Source organism: Anoplopoma fimbria, chromosome 20 (genome assembly GCF_027596085.1).
Source record: "Anoplopoma fimbria isolate UVic2021 breed Golden Eagle Sablefish chromosome 20, Afim_UVic_2022, whole genome shotgun sequence".
Classification (NCBI taxonomy): Eukaryota; Metazoa; Chordata; class Actinopteri; order Perciformes; family Anoplopomatidae; genus Anoplopoma; species Anoplopoma fimbria.
In genome coordinates this window covers 22,258,678-22,275,913 of record NC_072468.1, presented here as the reverse complement: position 1 = coordinate 22,275,913, position 17,236 = coordinate 22,258,678, and the positions used below count along the sequence as shown (strand labels likewise).

Here is a 17,236-nt window from a genome sequence, read left to right as displayed (position 1 = left end):
CCCAAATTACAACACAAGGATGTTTCCCATTTCTATTCTTTGTGCACAACAAAGAAAACTGGCCCTCGGCTGTAGCCCAGTTTAACAAATAAACCAGATTTATCGCTCTGCCAGAAAGCAAATAAGTGTATTTATTCATTTAAAACACAGAGCTATTCCTTTAAGACATAAAAAAAGATCCCCCTTTTTAATTCTTAACGTCAGTTGATGCTCTGCTTTTGTGGTGCATCCAAAATATTCAATAAACAGCCAGTAAGCCTGTAACTGTCTGCTCCACCAAATTAGTAATCCAGCCTTGACCAAGAGCACCGCAGCATACGGATCAACTGATCAGCTAAGATAACCTTGTGGCCTTTAGGTAGTACACTGCAGTATGTTGACCTCATCCTGTGTCACTCACACTGATCACCATGTTGCTGCCATGCTGGTGTCTTGTTTTTGCGATGCAGGAAGGCCGGAGCGGAGGAACCTGTTCTGGAGCGGCAAGTGGGCCACCTGTCCTGAGTGCATTATTTTCCAGGAAGTAGGACCATCTCTAAAGGACACAGACTCCCTCAGCAGATTCATGCTTTATGGTAAACGACCTTAAAGGAATGTAAATGCTAATTACTACAAAACTATTAGCATCTACAGGTAAAGTTACAAACACATGACATATCTGCTTGCCCTGCATAATCTGAGCAATACCTGTGTTTGTACCACAAAGATGAAATAAAATAAAAACTATAGAAAAACATTCAGGGAATCATGAGGTTAAAAACTGTGTTTTGGTTTTGTTCGGCTACTCAGCATTTCATTCAGAACATTATCATTTTGGGATGAACTATATCTTTAAATGACAACTACCTACGGGAAGGTTCATTTAAACAAATTATTATATCATGTGATTGTTGTAAATCAAACGGTCTACAGCTTTAACACATTAAAACGTGACGTCGACTCTGAGGTTGTGACAGCATTGCTGAAAAACCTGGCTTGTCATGGCGTGTTGGCGTGTGTCAGACCACCTCAACCTCAAACCTTTATTTTGTTTTGCACCTAAATATTAACTTTGAGGTAGGCGTGCATATCACAGTTTACTTCCATTGTCATTTTAAGGTTTTTTTTTCATATTTTACTTGATCTGTCTTTGCTGAGTGAAATAAAATGTTTTCACGATGTTGCAAGAAACATGGAAATCCTGGGTGACAGTACAAGACTTTCATGTTTTCACTTTGTAAAATTGAAACAAATAAAGCAATGTCTTACAATGAGTACAAACATTTCATCAAATATTAAATTTCATCATAATTAATAGTTATTTGTGGTTCCAAAAAAATGATGCTATGCTGAAAAGTGAAGGCAGCCATGTTGTTGTTTTGATTGTTTGCCCAACCATCGCTTCTTCTTTTCACTGTTGGTCCAAAGAACCACAGCTTGGGTTCAGAAAAGAAAATCACCTTTGTGGGGGGGATCGACCCACAACGACCCAGTAAAAACCCAGGGAATTCCCATGATGGCTCTGAACAGAAATTCCTTTTCACATAACTTGAACGAAGGCAGCAACTGTATAGGATTACTGTATCTTCATGTATTAAGTAAACAAAGCCCCTTATGTACACACATATTTTTGAGATTGAACACAGACAGGAGACTGGTGTAGCTGTTATTGTAAAGCGGAAAGTACAGGAGTTGTGTCGGTAAAAATATTAACTGGCCCTTTATTCCAAAAGTCCTAAAGAAAGCAAGGGAAGTACATATAATAAAGCCTTGGCGGGCGGAAGTGGGTGAACCCTGTTAAAGAGTAAGTGGGACACTCTAAGGAGAAAAGTACCCCACAATGAGGCATGAATAATTTCATTGGTCATAACTACACCTGGTATTGGTTGGGGAATTTTGACAGGATTATTCCCCATAAAAAATAAAAATCAGAGAGCAGATGAGAAATCTGAGAGAAGAGCGTGCACAGAAGCAGCCTGAGTGCGAGGCAAAGGGATGAAGCTGAAGTGCAGGAAATCTGTGCAGGAAACAGCGTATTTGCGTGCAAACAAAGACAATATCTACGCACAAGCAGGGGTTATTTTTAGTGCGAGGACATTGTTTTTAGAGAAGCATTACAAAATCTGAGTGTGATATCAATGAGTCATGCACTCAAATTGAAACACCATGCTCTTGAACAAAGATAGGGCTTAGAACTCCATGGTTGTGGGTTTATTTACTTATGTTGTCAATCAAATTTCAGTCCCAATGATGCAAATTAGCTGAGTTGTTTATTTATTTAAACTCTTAATTAATTATACCTAAAGATGTTTTAATCAAAGCATAAAGATTCATTGTTGTATTTTTAATAATACTTTAATGGTGTGGAGAAATACTGAAATATCTCGATGCATGAGAACACATAATCTGAACTGTGGGTTCTGTGGGTCCAGACAGAGTAACATAACGTTCTTGTTGGGTTGAGTTGAACTTTTTACGTGATGACTAATGACCTAAAACTAAAAGAACAACTTGGGTTTCTATATGCTGAGTCTCGGGGCAAACAGTTCTTTATTTCTGACCACATTGACTTTCATACAGTGTCTAATCCTGATAGAATCAGAGCGTAGTTTAACCTCAATTGTTATACACTGACCTCTCGCACATGATGGGGAATTATGTGGTGGCACAAGAAAATAATAACTCATACTTGTACTTACATCAAAACACTGTAACACAGTATCATAGGTAAGACCTACTGGAGACCACAAGTGTGTTCCCTATGTAGTTTTGAGTGGGGACAGCACCCAACAGCCCACATCCACTCCACCTGTCTGTAAAGTCAAGATGTATGTAGGTGTGCATGTGTGTTTGTTTGTGGGAGTGTTTGTGTGCTTGACAGAGATAAGATAGGAGAAAGTTGGTCACATCTACATAATCCCGGAGAACATAGACTGGTTAGGTGGGGATGTCCCATGGAGCATGAAACTAAAAGCAGTAAAGTGAAATGGAAATTGATCCTCTCACTCTCTGGCTCACAATGTTTTCTAACCCCAAATGCAACTCTCGCTTCTGTTTTCATGTCAAGTTTTCTCATCCTGATGTTAAAATCTACATTTTAAGTACTGTTACTTTGTTCCTCTTATCATTAAGCCATTCCACACTTTGATCTCATCGTGTCTTACTGTAATGCTGCTGGTTTTCGCTGAAAGAGACACTTCACCCACAAATCTAAAAATACCCTTTTTCTCCTCTTACCTGTTGTGCTTTTTTATCAATCTAGATGGTTTGACCTGCCTAGTTTTGGAGATATCGGCCATACAGAAAACTAACTCTTGAATATATTGAGACTATCCACAGACCTTGTTGTGAGCAGTTTCATGTCTGTGAATTATTTTGATTAACTAGGTCATGATTTCTGTAAAGTGACATTGCTGTAGAGTTTTTCTATGTATTTTTGGGGCGTTTGAGCATCCGCAGCCAAGTGCAATATATTCCTTTTTATAATCGAGAAGGCAGACATCTCTAGGGCCGATATAAATAGCACTAAAGGTAGAAGTAAAAAAATCTATTTTTGATGTTGGGAAGAACTGTCCCTTTAACTGTTAACTTGTTACTACTTTACAACTGCTTTCAGGATGTGCGTAAAGCAGTAAAGCAAAAGTAGGGCAGCTTCTTGAGGTGTAACTTTTATTGGATAGGTTCACAATGTTTCAAAGCTTGTCTTCTAATTATAGTCAGATTCCCTTATGAACACTGAAACAGTCGTTCGTTGGCTGTAATCATTCTTTCTGTTACATTAAGCAACCCTGTTTTCCAAGAAATCACAATTATTTTTCTCTAATTTGGTTGTGCTGAAAAATGATTGTAGTGTAAATGCTTTAACACATTATGTTTCATGTGGGTGGATTGGGATAACCCAGGTTTATAAGTCATTGACAGAGTTTCACAGCCCAAACAACTATGACAGGGACTTTTTTTCTTCACAACATCTATTTGATCTAAAGTGAGCCGAAGTGTGATGAGGAAATACACTGGAGTGTGACACGCTATGACACACTGCTACTGTCTGATTCATCCTGTTTCTATTCAAAGCCTATGCCTCAATGACAATATCAGCTAAACACACATGTAGTAGATTTAAAGCTTTGGTACTCTCTTAGTAATCATCCGAAAGAGTCAAAAATAATTTTAGTATATTTGTAAGTTAACATAACGATACATTGAGATATTAACTCGCAACTAGTCTTGTCACGTGTTTGGAACGAAATGTGCTACGCCTACTGTTCGTCATATAGAGGAGTGGAATGTAAAGAAGAACAACGTGCTTGGACCAGTATGCAAACTGTGCTACTGGAAATTACCCACAGAGCATCGTGACATGCTAATCTGATACACGTGGCCTTGTTGCTGTGTGTAGTCTAGTTATACTTGTCAGGTCAAAGTCTTACAGAAAAAGCAGATTTTACACTCAGGTCATCTTTTTCTTTTTTTTTTTTTTTACAACCTGTGTCGTATTTTATGAGTTTTGACCTTTATTGTTGTTATCATTCACTAAATAGGGATAAAAAAAATTGCTACAGCTACTCTGTGATTCATTAGAAAGAGCTACATAAGCAGTTGTTTTCATCAGTTTTCCTGTACACTTCTTACTGTCTGACCACTCAGTGATGTAAAAAATATTCAGATCCTTTATATAGAAGTGACCATTTTCAAGTAATACAAAAGAAAAAAAGACTTCTTCACAGGTAAAAGTCCTGAATTCAAAATCGTACTTCAAAGTTTCGTCAGCAAAATATACTTAAAGTGTCAAAATAAAAGTACTTGCTCCAGAGTAAAATTCAGATTTTTTGATACTGCTGCATTAATGTATGAGCAGCATTAGCTTGGTGTAGCTGGTGAAGGTGGATCATTTGAACTACTTTATGAACATTTAGCTTGTTCAGTCCAGCGGGTCATAACCTAGAGGAAAGTTCAACTACACAACATTTTTTTAAATTGTATTTATTTATCTTAATCTCTGTTTTGTTTTAATAAACATTGGATAATTTTACATCTTTTTGACCTGAAACTGTTATCAAAATGAAACCATCTGAGAAGTTTGGGGTTGAGAGAGCAACAAAATGTCCCAAAACCGGAATCAAATCCAGGACATTGCGGTTATGTGCCACACGTTGTAACCATTTGGCTACAAAGGCATTACGCCTCGCAGGTTTAATCTTTCGCAATGCTTTCTATTTATAAGTTCATCACACGTTAAATATAAATATAAAGTACCTCAAAATTGTACTCAAGAACAGTACTTGAGTAAATGTAGTCCTATTTTACCACACTGCCTAATGTACTCTGTTATTAGGCTGCACCAGTTGATGTGTAAAATGTCATCACTGATAAGAATGTTAGTCAAAACTACAAAGATAAGAGCCAAGATGTAAAGAAAAAAAGGACAGATATTGGTGTTACGTTAAGCCTCCAAGGAAGGAATTAAAATGAGATATGACAAAAAACAAATGACTGTGTGTGTATTTGACAGAATGGAGGCTCAATTGAGGTCCTCTCATAATTTTCCAGCTGCTGCAGGTGTGTTGTGGTATGCTTATTGTGGCCGCTGTTGTTTTGGCTGCACTTCTCATTTCAATCAAACAAAAGTCAACTGAGGTCAGTATATCGGTCACAGAGGAAGAGAAAATAACATTTAGATTGATATTCAACCTTCAGGTGGTTGTTTAAAGTGTCATCAGTTACCTGAATGTTTATTGAATGATTGAATACTGATGAAGTCAGAGCAGTTTTGGACTATTATGTTTTCTCATGGAGCTGATACATGAGCTGCATGTCTATTTGTAATTAAATGCAATCACATGTGAAGTGAAGTCTCACTTGTAAAATTCCACTTGTGTAATTATCATGTCACATAAAAACTGAAAGTAATGTGTGATTGATATTATTGTCATTTTATCAAAAAAGCAGTCATTCAATGTGTTTTATGCTTTTACAAAGCACTTTCTGTCTGATCTCTGTCTCTATTTTAATAACGATTGTTTCTACGTCCAGACTTCCAGTAGCTGCCTTTAGGTGGCAGCAACAGGATCTGAGCAATGTTTAACATTCTCCTTGTAGTACATGTCCACTTAAGGGTTGGATACAATAACAGAACCACCAAGAATCACCAAAAACAAACAAACAAAAAAACCACCTCTCTGACACAAAGTTGTATTTGCTGCAAAGTAGGACTCTGGCTTCGGTCATTTTTATTTTTTCCTGATAAATAAAAAGAAAACATGTTTCTTTATTGGTTTAGAAGATTCTCCTACTTTACAACCCCCTTCCAAACCCATTGGATCATATTAAAAAATGCACATTTCCCATAAAATGTAGTTCTCTATTGCCATTTGCCAGTGAGACGACAAACTAACAAGGATGATGAAGATGATTATAGTGATGATGCAGAAGATGATGAGTTTGTTTTTTTCGAGCAAGAAGTCTCAACACTGATGCCAGTTAATGTCCGTCCAACAGGAACAACAGGTAAATGGATGGATGTAAAATGTAGATTGCATGTGTCAGAGTTATCTCTTTACTCCTGTGTGTGGAGGTATTTTTTATGAACTTGTGAGCAAATCTAAAATGTCTTGGTTTATGTATAGTACCAGTCACACCTTCTCATTCAATGGTTTTTCTTTCTTTCTTTCTTTTTTCTACATTGTAGATTAATATTGAAGACATCCAAACTATGAAGGAACACATATGGAATTATGTGGTAAACAAACAAATGCTCAACAAACCAGAATACGTTTTATATTTTAGATTCTTCAAAGTAGTTGAATGAGAAGGTGTGTCCAAACTTTTGACTGGTACTGTATGTTGTGTTTAAAAATGTCAGTTCTTCATCTTGCATTTCAGCTTTGTTATTGTTTACCCTGAAGAGGTGGTCAAGCATAAACGATAAGATGTCAAGATGAGATATTTCAAATGACCGCAGAAATGTTTTAAACTTTCTTTTTAAATCAACAGTCTGTGTCAGGTTCTGTTGTCAGTGCATAAAACTTCAAAGAGCAGGTACTTCTTTTTACTCTGACTTTCACACAGAGAAAAAATGCATCATAAAAAGAGACACTTTCTTGACCAAAATGCAAGATGTGTTTTGTGTACAAGCCCTGACTCTCAATTTTTACTGATCTCTCTTGCTGCCAAATTTCACACCTACAGATGCCGGATGAAACAACTTCAGACTTGCTCTACTGGAGCTGCTGAAAGTAATTCTGAGAAACGTAGGACGTATTCAAGTGAAGCTGATGATGACACGGTAAGTTTAGGGGAAGTGGTTGCTCCAGAGAGTAAATAACAACAAAATAACCCCCAATTTGAATTTTTGAACATATATTTTTAAGTGAGTTATTCAGATTTATCTATACAGTTTAAAGTTACAGGTGTAATGAACATTACTAGACATTTCTGTATTTGCCAAGGTGGCTAAACCACTAACTGCAGTCCCACAGTCCCATTTAGACACAGAAATAGATGAGTTTTTGGGTATAAATAGTGTCCCTTAAAACACATTTTGTTAATCAGCTTCTTGCTATGAGCGATAGGGTCCTACATGAACAAACCTACAGCTCTGTAGTGTTTCCAGTCTCATGCATTGTGTTCCTCCTACCACGCTGCCTTTGTTCCTCTGTGAAGTGGGTTCCTAAAACCTCAACAAACCTGAAGCGGCACTGTAATGTTGGCTGCACCAATTTAACGTATAATTACCGCCCACAGCAACAGACAGCACACAATTTGTCAGAGGATGCTTAGTCTGCCAGAATGTGATGAATTTAGCCAGTAATTTAAAGAACAACTTTGTCAAGCTGATGTCTTTGTTCAAGTTGAGATGAAAATTTCAATGTGAATGTTTCAAAGGGCTACGGTTGATGACAGAACTACAATCAGAGCCAAACAGCTCTTATATGTCAACGCCTTAAGTTTCAAGAGTTTAGCTGAGCGACTACAGAAAAATGTTCCAAATCTCTCACAGTTCTAGGGAATCCCTCTTGGCAAAACTCACCCCTCTGATGTCACTCCTTCTCCCTCGTCCTACGCAATGACTCCATCCACTGCAAGAAGACCAGCCTCTACTTCATCTACGCACAGGTCACCTTCAGTAAGCACCTTGAGAGAAGTCAGTACAAAATTGTGATTTTGAAAAAGAAAGGCGACATTTGGTAGAGCTATTAAGATACTGGTTGAGGGGACCTTCCCTGGACACAACAGAGGGCTCTGTGCGGGTGGATAATATTGTTAACCTCACAGAGGGACACAGTGTCAGTTTAGATATCACAGGTGATTTTCTAATACACAGCTGGTTGACATTCTGGGGTGCCTATGAGCTTCATTAGCATGGCAGGACTTCAGGATTTCTTAATATACAGTAGAGTCATCTTGGGTTGGACTGGTTTGTTATTAACAGGGCTATACTAATTTGTTTCCAGAAAAGCTGTTCCTCGTCTGTATTTCTTTCCAATATTTTGTGCCATATATTACCTTAGAGATTCAGTGATCAACAATTATTGAATAAAAGTTTTGGCAGGGTACTACCATTCAGTGTACCATTTAGTGTTCCATAGCTAAAAGCTACATCAGGCAGGGTGAGAAAGGTTTAACCACAGATCTGAGTGACCAAAACCTTTTAATATAAAAGGTCATATATTCACATCCTATTGACCTTTGGACAAAAGTATCATGTATATGTCATTCCAACCTAAGAAAAAGATCTCTGGTTTGAGGCATGTTTGTTTTCACTGCCATGGTCTTGTGTAATTTATGAAATATAATATTACATTGCTGTGGTTTGATTTCTAGTAGGGGAGGAAAATGAAAAAGTAATAAAGAAATGTATTTTTTCGAACCACGAGAGCTGCCAGCTGACCACATGGTGGAGCCACTTTCCCCTAAATAAGAGGAAGTTATTCACTCACCATTATTTCCACAGATAACCTATTAACATTTTTTAGTCATCGGTCAATAAAAAAATTAAACGACATAAACCACAAAGACATACCGATCTCAAGAGTACATCAAAAAACCCTGCCAACACAAAGCGTAGTGTTACTTCTCTAATTTTCTTAGTGCTAACAGTGTACACACATACTGTACAGTACGTGACGCTGTACACATTTAATTAACCTCTGCATTGAGCAGGCAGGAGCAACAGGTGCAGAACAGGAAGCCACATGTTTGGTGCACCATCAGTCACACTGTTTCCCCTTAACACATCCACAGACATATTTGAACACAAAACGCCCTCTGATCAGACTTTTTGACGCCAGCTCAGTCTCTCTAATGCAATAAGAGCTAAAACTCTTCTTGGACTTAATGCTGAGTGCATTTAAACAGTCATACATAATGTTAATGTGTTTCTGTCTGACCTTAGCACTACGGTCCTTCAACTATATACTAATTAAGTTGATGATATGTCTCTCCCCTAAAAAATACACAGCAATTCCCTGTTTATTAGTGGATTTTAAGCAGCTTGATTGCGATTTATTAGCTGAACTGAACAGGATTAATCAATACAGCCAACATTAAGCCTTTTAAAAAGCTCATAAGCCCAGAACCCATTTAACCACAATTAAAGTAAATTGGTAAAATGTCTTTATGCAGGAGAACCCAGATTTATGAAGACTAAGAGGCTACAGCCATGCTAGCTGCTCTTTTCTTAAGCACAGTGGTGCTATTTTACCTCCATATTGCCCTTAGAAATTCAACATTGGAACAAATAAAGTAGTGTACAATCATACTAAGTGTCTGTAATCTCGATTTACAGCTAAATCATGAGTAAAGGATTAAGTGTGTATGTTATATACCCAAGAGGGAATGAGTGAACAAGGGAGTGATTTCAGACACAGCCATGCTGATGTATAGCAGGTATGATGTTTAGTCATACCTGTTCACCATCTTAGCTTAGCATAGTAACATGCTAACGTTTGCTGGTTAGCACTAAATTCGAGGTGCAATCTGAGGATGAAGGGACTATCTAGTATGTGGTAATAAACTATAGTTGGACGAATTCAAATTTTGACCCGAGATGGGATAATATTAAAAGTTACAGGGTAGGTATTTCAACATGAATGCCTCAAAACTAATTTTATGGCGATACATCCAATTGCTGTGGCACAATTGGACTCAAAGCGACAAATCAACCTCATGGTGGTGCTACAGGAGGGGTCAGGGGATCACCAAAGTCCGTAGGATTCATCCTCTGGGAACAATGAATGTAAGTGTAAGTGTCAAATTTTATGAAAATCAATCATGTTGTTGTTGATATATTTCACTTGCAATCTCATGACCCATGCCACTATGAAAGGCCATTCCTAAAGCTCCTCACAAAGAACCCATGAACGCACACACACAAGTGCAGCATAAGAGCTGACTTATTACCTCAGAAGTTGTTCCACTTTAATCAATGTGTGACTCACCTACTTTGTTGCTGATATACTTTATAAACAGGATTTACTTGAGTATGTGACGTGGTAAACTTCCCCTTTGTGTGAGGCCCACTCTTGCATGCCTTTCACCTTATCAGTGTTCACACGACCTGTGGACATGTGGGCCACTTAAAAGAGCAGGATTTAGAGAAAGCGGGTGGAATGACATCACCTTCAACAGGTCTCTTGGGCTGCCGATTTCCTCACACATTCTCCCCAACACTTGCTCCTTTGTTCCCTTGTGCTTTTGTTGTTCTGTAGGGATTGCTTGTCAGGCTTGTCATTTGCAATGAGCTTCTTAGCCAAAACTATGATGACATTTTGAGTTTCCCACAGAAACAGAAATGGGATCAGTCAAAAAAAGAAGAAAGAAAACAAGTTAAGGAACTTCTGGTGGTAATGTGGGGGACATTATCATTAACATAATGGCATGTGATGCATTAATGTATATTGAAACATTTCGTTATCTGAGCACTGAGCGGAAGGGTTCTATATAATTCAAAGGTTTGTTAACCATAACGCTCAATTTGAAGGGAATCTCTGGTTTGTATCTAATAATTAAATTACCTCTTATTGTTTCTTGTAGATTATTATTGTAATTCTTCAAGACATTTCTACATATACAACCAGAGAGTTTACTTTTATTCATATTCAGGTCTCCTTCACAAGTTGTAGTGTTAAAAATGATTCCCCCCAAAAAAATTCTGATAAGCTTTTATATGCAAGGTGCAAATGTTGCATAAATGCAGGGGTGGGAAATATACCAAAATCTTTTACTTGAAAAAAAGTTACAATGTGACGCATTTGGCAGGATTTATTAGCAGAAACCGAATATAACATTATTGGATAAAGGAAGTATGTTTTCTTTATCGTATATATATATATATATATATATATATATATATATATATATATATATATAACACCCTAAATATAAGAATCGTTCTTTTACCGTTACCTTAGAAGGAGAGGTTCATATCTACATACAGTTCAGGTCCTCTTCACAGAGCCGACTAAACATGTTTATACATTATTTCAAGGTAAAAACTGCTCTATAAAAAGTAAGTACTATATCCATATTATCCATAATTAATTTAAAGGTGCTTAATGTAAAATTCAGGGCATATCTGTTGCCTTTCAACAGCTCTTAACATGGCAATAGCTCAGCTGGAAGCTGCAGCTTTGGTGCTAACAGCGCAAACAATGGCATCAGTGCTGACAGAGCCAACAGCGCTTACCTGGGGGGGAACCGAAGGTTGAGCACAACTCTTTTGCAAGGACGCTGACGGTCAGTACGGCATTATCAGCTGTAACAGCCGTATGACTATGCACGGGGCCTAGCCAGTGGGGCACACCCACATGCACTAAAACGCCATCTATGTCAAAAAAGCAGAGAAAAGCTCTCAGAAAACACATTCAGAGGAAAAGCGACTTCATCCTCTGCTCAGGTAGACATTGTTTCTGTTGGTAGTAATCTATAGTAGGTTTGATTTGAACCTTTTTATAGAAAAGAGTATTTTATCAACCCTAATGGGAAATTAAAGTGTTACAGCAGACTGGTCACATATGAAAGAACACATTTTATTATTGAGTCAAGTTATACACAAATAATCGAAATAGACTAAAGTATTGGTTGAAAATGATTATGCAAATTACCCGGATGATTAAAATATATGCATCAGGTCATCTCATCAATTTACACAGGTAATTATTAAAAGTTAAGACAGATCGTGTGACAGTGTGGACACGAAAAAAATTCCACTTCCCTAATATGTCACACCCCCGGCCTCATATCCAACTCCATGAGATAATATTTGCTGTTTTTAAAGTATGTGTATTGCATGCATTGCTGCAAAGGACGTGGGAAAACATTTATCATAACTTCCTATGTCTTTTCAGTCACGATATCATCGATGATGGTCAATCATCAGACTTTAGGTCATGATGACAGGATATACTTCCTGTCCTGACCAACTGTTCATCATGTGACAGTGTAGACTACTTGGGGAGAGTGTTAACAAATGAAGGGTTTTTTAATTTCGAATCAAGCTGTAATTTTAGAGTTGCCAGTCAGGTGAAGGAGGAATAATTGTGTATGAAGTTAAATTAATATGGGCTACTGCATCATTTGCAAAAAGAAAATCAACAAACTTTCTTGTCACAAAGATCAACAAGGCAACAAGCGTAGGAGGAATCAACTGACAATCGTGAAATTTGTGAAATGCAGGAATCTATTCCCTCAAGATTAGAGAAGTGGCCCTCAGACTGGTGTGTGACATTTGAATCCCCAAGAACAGGGTAACTCTAAAAGACGATAATAATAATAATGTGGCAACAGATGTGAAACAAAACAAACATTCTCTAAGGTCAAAGATAGTAAACTCTCCTGTAACAGTTTTTGCATATCTGAGTCACATTGAGTGTCTGGACATCTGTCCAAATTTGAACTGAAACTGTCTCTCAGAGTCTAAACAGATTGTATTGATGTTTGAAGTACAGGTTTGTCGACAATATGTGTTGAAATTCTTGTCAATTGTGCCTTTCCAATAAATGTATGATGTCACTTTTAATTGCCTTTTGTCTGAATGGTGCTATAAATAAACTTGCCCGGCCTCACAATGGTGGCTATCTGCGCTTTAACATGTTCATCCTTTTTTCAAACCTCTTTATTATTTGTCACTTTATTGTCAACTCTGTCAGTGACTGGTCCGTAGTGTTAGCTTTGCCGATAGCAGGTTTTGATTTATGCTAGTCCTCTTAGGTTAGCTAGCCGTACAGCAAAGGGTTACCATGGTGATAATGGAAAACCTGAGCTAAACTAGCTGTTAGCTGGCTAGACCACTATTCTCAAACTACATAGCAGCCAGAAGGTGAACACAGTGGAGCATTTAGCAGATAAACAATCAAACATGTCATTCAGGATTTGGGTGGGGATAAAATGGGAGGTAAAAAAAGATGGAAAGAAACATGACTCCAAACTTGTTGCACTGCCCCAACTGGCGTGACTAAGTCAATCTATCTTTATAGGCTCTATGGACGATATTTATCCATTCCTTAAAAAAAAATAAAAAATAAATAAAAGTTTTGCTCTTGACTTGGGCTGCAACTAATGATTATTTGTTATTTTCATGATAACATGTCTTTAAAATGTCAGATAATATTTCAAGAATGTCCGTCCCAGTTTCTCAAAGTCCAAAAACATCTTGTTTTTTTTCATTCAAAACAAGTTATTCAGTATAATATGCTATAAAACAAAGGAAAGCAAGACATTTCCATATTAAAGAGACTGAAAACGGCCTTTTACTTTTTAAGAAGGAAGAATGTATGATACCAACAATAAAATGTTGATACCATCAGATAACTTTTTGGCATCAGATGGTTATGGTGAACGGATAATGTAAAATCCCAGATTCAGATAAGAATCTTATCTCATCTATTGTTTTTTCTACGAGCTCCTGGCAGAGGCAGAGAAGGTAAAACACTTAAAAGTAGGTGAAGCATAGCTTCTTGGAGGCCCAGCGGAGGTTTGTAAGCCACCAGACTATACAGTCTAGAGGCAACGGAAGCAACCTTGCATTTGTGGTGAAACCTCCTTTTGACCTGGTTTATTCCCTTACACATCAACAGCTCCCCCTGAGCCCACACACGGCAACACTGAAGAAGGAATGATTGGAGGGAAACCAAAACCTCCTTGATGTGGATGTTTTTGGTTCTTCAAAAGAACTGGCACCTGTGATTGTGTCACCAGAGTAATCTGAAAATGAAACTCAAAAGCTTCCTTCCTCTACTTCCTGGCTCCTTGACCCTCGCCCCCCCCTCCATCCTTATTTCCACCCTTCTTCCCTCCATCCTTTCCTTCCTGCCCTGATGTAATCTTTGTCTGAATTTTGGGTTGAGCTCCACTGCGTGATGACCGCACAATCCTAGGATTTCATGATGCAACCCAAGAGCAAAGTCTGCGAAGAACAAAAGAGGGATTTTTTCAGAATGCAGGGGGAGTTACATGTTGGGGATATGTCACCATATGATTAGGAAATAACTGATAATGATACAGGCACACGGGAAAAGGAAAAGGGCACCCAGATATGAGGGCTCAAACTGTGCAGGATTTGTTACCAGTTTTATAATCCCCCGGCTCCATGAAAAGAGGTAATTGTCTCCTAGAGGAATCCAGTGGGAGTTTGTGAGTTATATATTACAGATGACCTCTGACTGGGAAACTGTGTTGTTCTTTTATTTTCTGCTTGGAGACGTTCAACAGATTGTAAAGCATGATAAAAAATGACGGTGAATGTGGTGGGAATGGTGGAGCACATTCAGACAATCATGGTCATTTTGTTTTTATTTGTAAGAATTTTAGTATATTTAAGAGAGAGAAGCATTTAAAAAAGAATGGAAATCAAGAAGGGTATACATTTCTAGGTCTGCTGACTTTGTGTCCATTATATATTTTTGTTTTATGATGATGATGATGATCCATTTTTCCCATTTCCTGGGTGCAGTCTTCCCCCTATTCTTCATGGAAAATATTGCATATATAAATATACTTTAAAAAGCCCATTTATTGATAAGACTGTGAAGTTCTTGCTGACACCAGAAAATACAGATCACTTCTTAGCACAACTTCTTCTGGTATAAATCCAAGATCCAAATTCCTACCGTCCAGTAATTTCACAACCTAAAAGTGTTAAAGATAGACTCTCCTTAAATATGTAAATATTTTCATATGATAAGAAAATGCTTGAAGGGTGAGCATTCATGTGTCAACACTGATTTTAAATTCTTTATTTTTAATGTGATAAGTGATGAAAAAGTTGATTAAATTCGTCCAACTAAATTGTAGTTTGTGTTGCATTTAATTTTGATTTACATTGTACTCGGACATATAGAGGACTAATGTATTCATTGATCTGTAAACCCTATCATGTTTATTTTTGAAAGAGTATAATTAGGACTCGTACATTATCTTACTGTACAGTCAGAGGTCACCGGATATCATAACCGTGAACTTTATTCGGGGAATCTTCTTATGAATAATCAAGAGTTGGTGGGGGAGTGAGCAGGAGGAACTGCAAAGAAGCAATGAATCTATTTGTGTGTGGGCGTGTGTGTGTGTTTGTGTGCATCTGATGAAGATGATGATCATGATGACGATGATGTCATCCTGACACATCGTGCGGTCGTGTTTGCATGTTGGAATGAACCAGTCAGAAAACAGAGGTGAGATTTCACCGAGGAAACACACGAACACACTTAAAAATACCACAGTGTTAATATTTAGACCTGACAGGTTACCGAGATACACAAACGCACAATTCACTCAAAGCCACTCTGCGGCCTGAGCACACAAACATTGAAATGCAAGGGAAAGAGAATTAGAAAGAGATAAGTGTGTTGCTAAAAAATGAAAGAAAGAACTAGTAGATGGAAACAGAACTAACTGGACATTTCATGTGTGAAAAAAAACCCCCCAAACACTTTAAATGTCAGTCTCGAGCTAAAAAAAGTCAGGTGAGAAAGTGAAATGGGGAAACAGAGGCAGACACAGTTTAACCAATAAGGAGAAGTGTAAAAACCAGTTTGTTGAGTTGCATCACTTCTAAGTTCTGAAACAGAAAGACGAGGGTTGCCAAGTTTTGCTTCACAACAGTTTTCCCTTTTGAGACTGAGATATAGATTTCAAAAATAAACTTGACTTTCCCTGTGACGCTGTCATTAAGGAAAAAGTGAAATTTATAATCTTACACATCTATTTGAGCATATCTTTAACGTTTCTCTTTGTTTTTAGGTATATTTTATTGCAAACTTCCCTTTGTGTAGCCATAGATTTTCAAATGGATTCAGATCTCTTTTGAAAATTAGATTTTAACCTCACTTATCATGACTTGAAATAAATCTTGGTATATTTTTGGTGTTATTTATGTTGTAAAGACTAACATTGAGTTTACATTCTAGGTATTTGGCTCAAGCAACTGAACCTCTGCTCATGCTTTAAACATAAGGATTAAGCATTTAACACAGTAAAATGTAGCAGATATAAGTCTTTTTTATTTCTTTATTAACAACTAAAAAAATATACGGTGTGCACCTAAAGTGGGGGCTGGTCTATAAACACAACACAATACCACAATATATGTCATCATAGGAGAAGTTATAGTTGTTGACACAAACTGTACATTAATAAACCTATTAAATGGTCCGTATAGATGCTTACAACAACTCTCTAGAAAATGTTCTTGAAGGGCTTTGAATTGCTAGATAGGGGCGGTTAAAGTAAATGGTGATTAACAGGTGAATTGTTTACACGATGCACACATTTTTGTGGCATTTCAAAACAACTCGTCTGACCTCTAATTGTGGGTGCAGCTGTGGATTCATGTGTAAACCTCAGCAGTTACAGACAGAGCTTACATTATGTGGTTGGCTCAAGTGGTTAACAAGCTCAATATGTGTTTGTGACTTTGTGTCTGTCTCAGTGAGTGTACAGTATTTGTGTTTGTGCATGAATTTCCGTGTTTGTGTAAGTGTATTACAACACTTTGACATTTTTTAAAACCCCCAAAAAGTAGAGACCGACCACTTTCCAATCCTGAAACCACGACTCCCGTTTGGGTTCCACGCTCTGGTGAAAACTCCACCGAAAGATTCTGTGACTTCTCTTTCCCTCCCAGCCGCAGCTCTTTTCTCTCCGCGGTCCAGGTCGCTGGTGCTGCTGCTGCTGCCGCTGCTGCTGCACTGTCTCCACTTACAGAGTGACATCACTGGAGTTTCCCCTTTGCAGAAGCCGCTGCCACAGCATAAATACTACA

The 17,236-nt window shown here is 37.7% G+C and overlaps 1 pseudogene; it reads left to right on the top strand.

Annotated features, from left to right (window-relative positions):
* The first annotated feature begins 373 nt into the window (after window positions 1-373).
* Window positions 374-8,339, top strand: LOC129109344 (uncharacterized; annotated as a pseudogene).
* The last annotated feature ends 8,897 nt before the right edge of the window (window positions 8,340-17,236 follow it).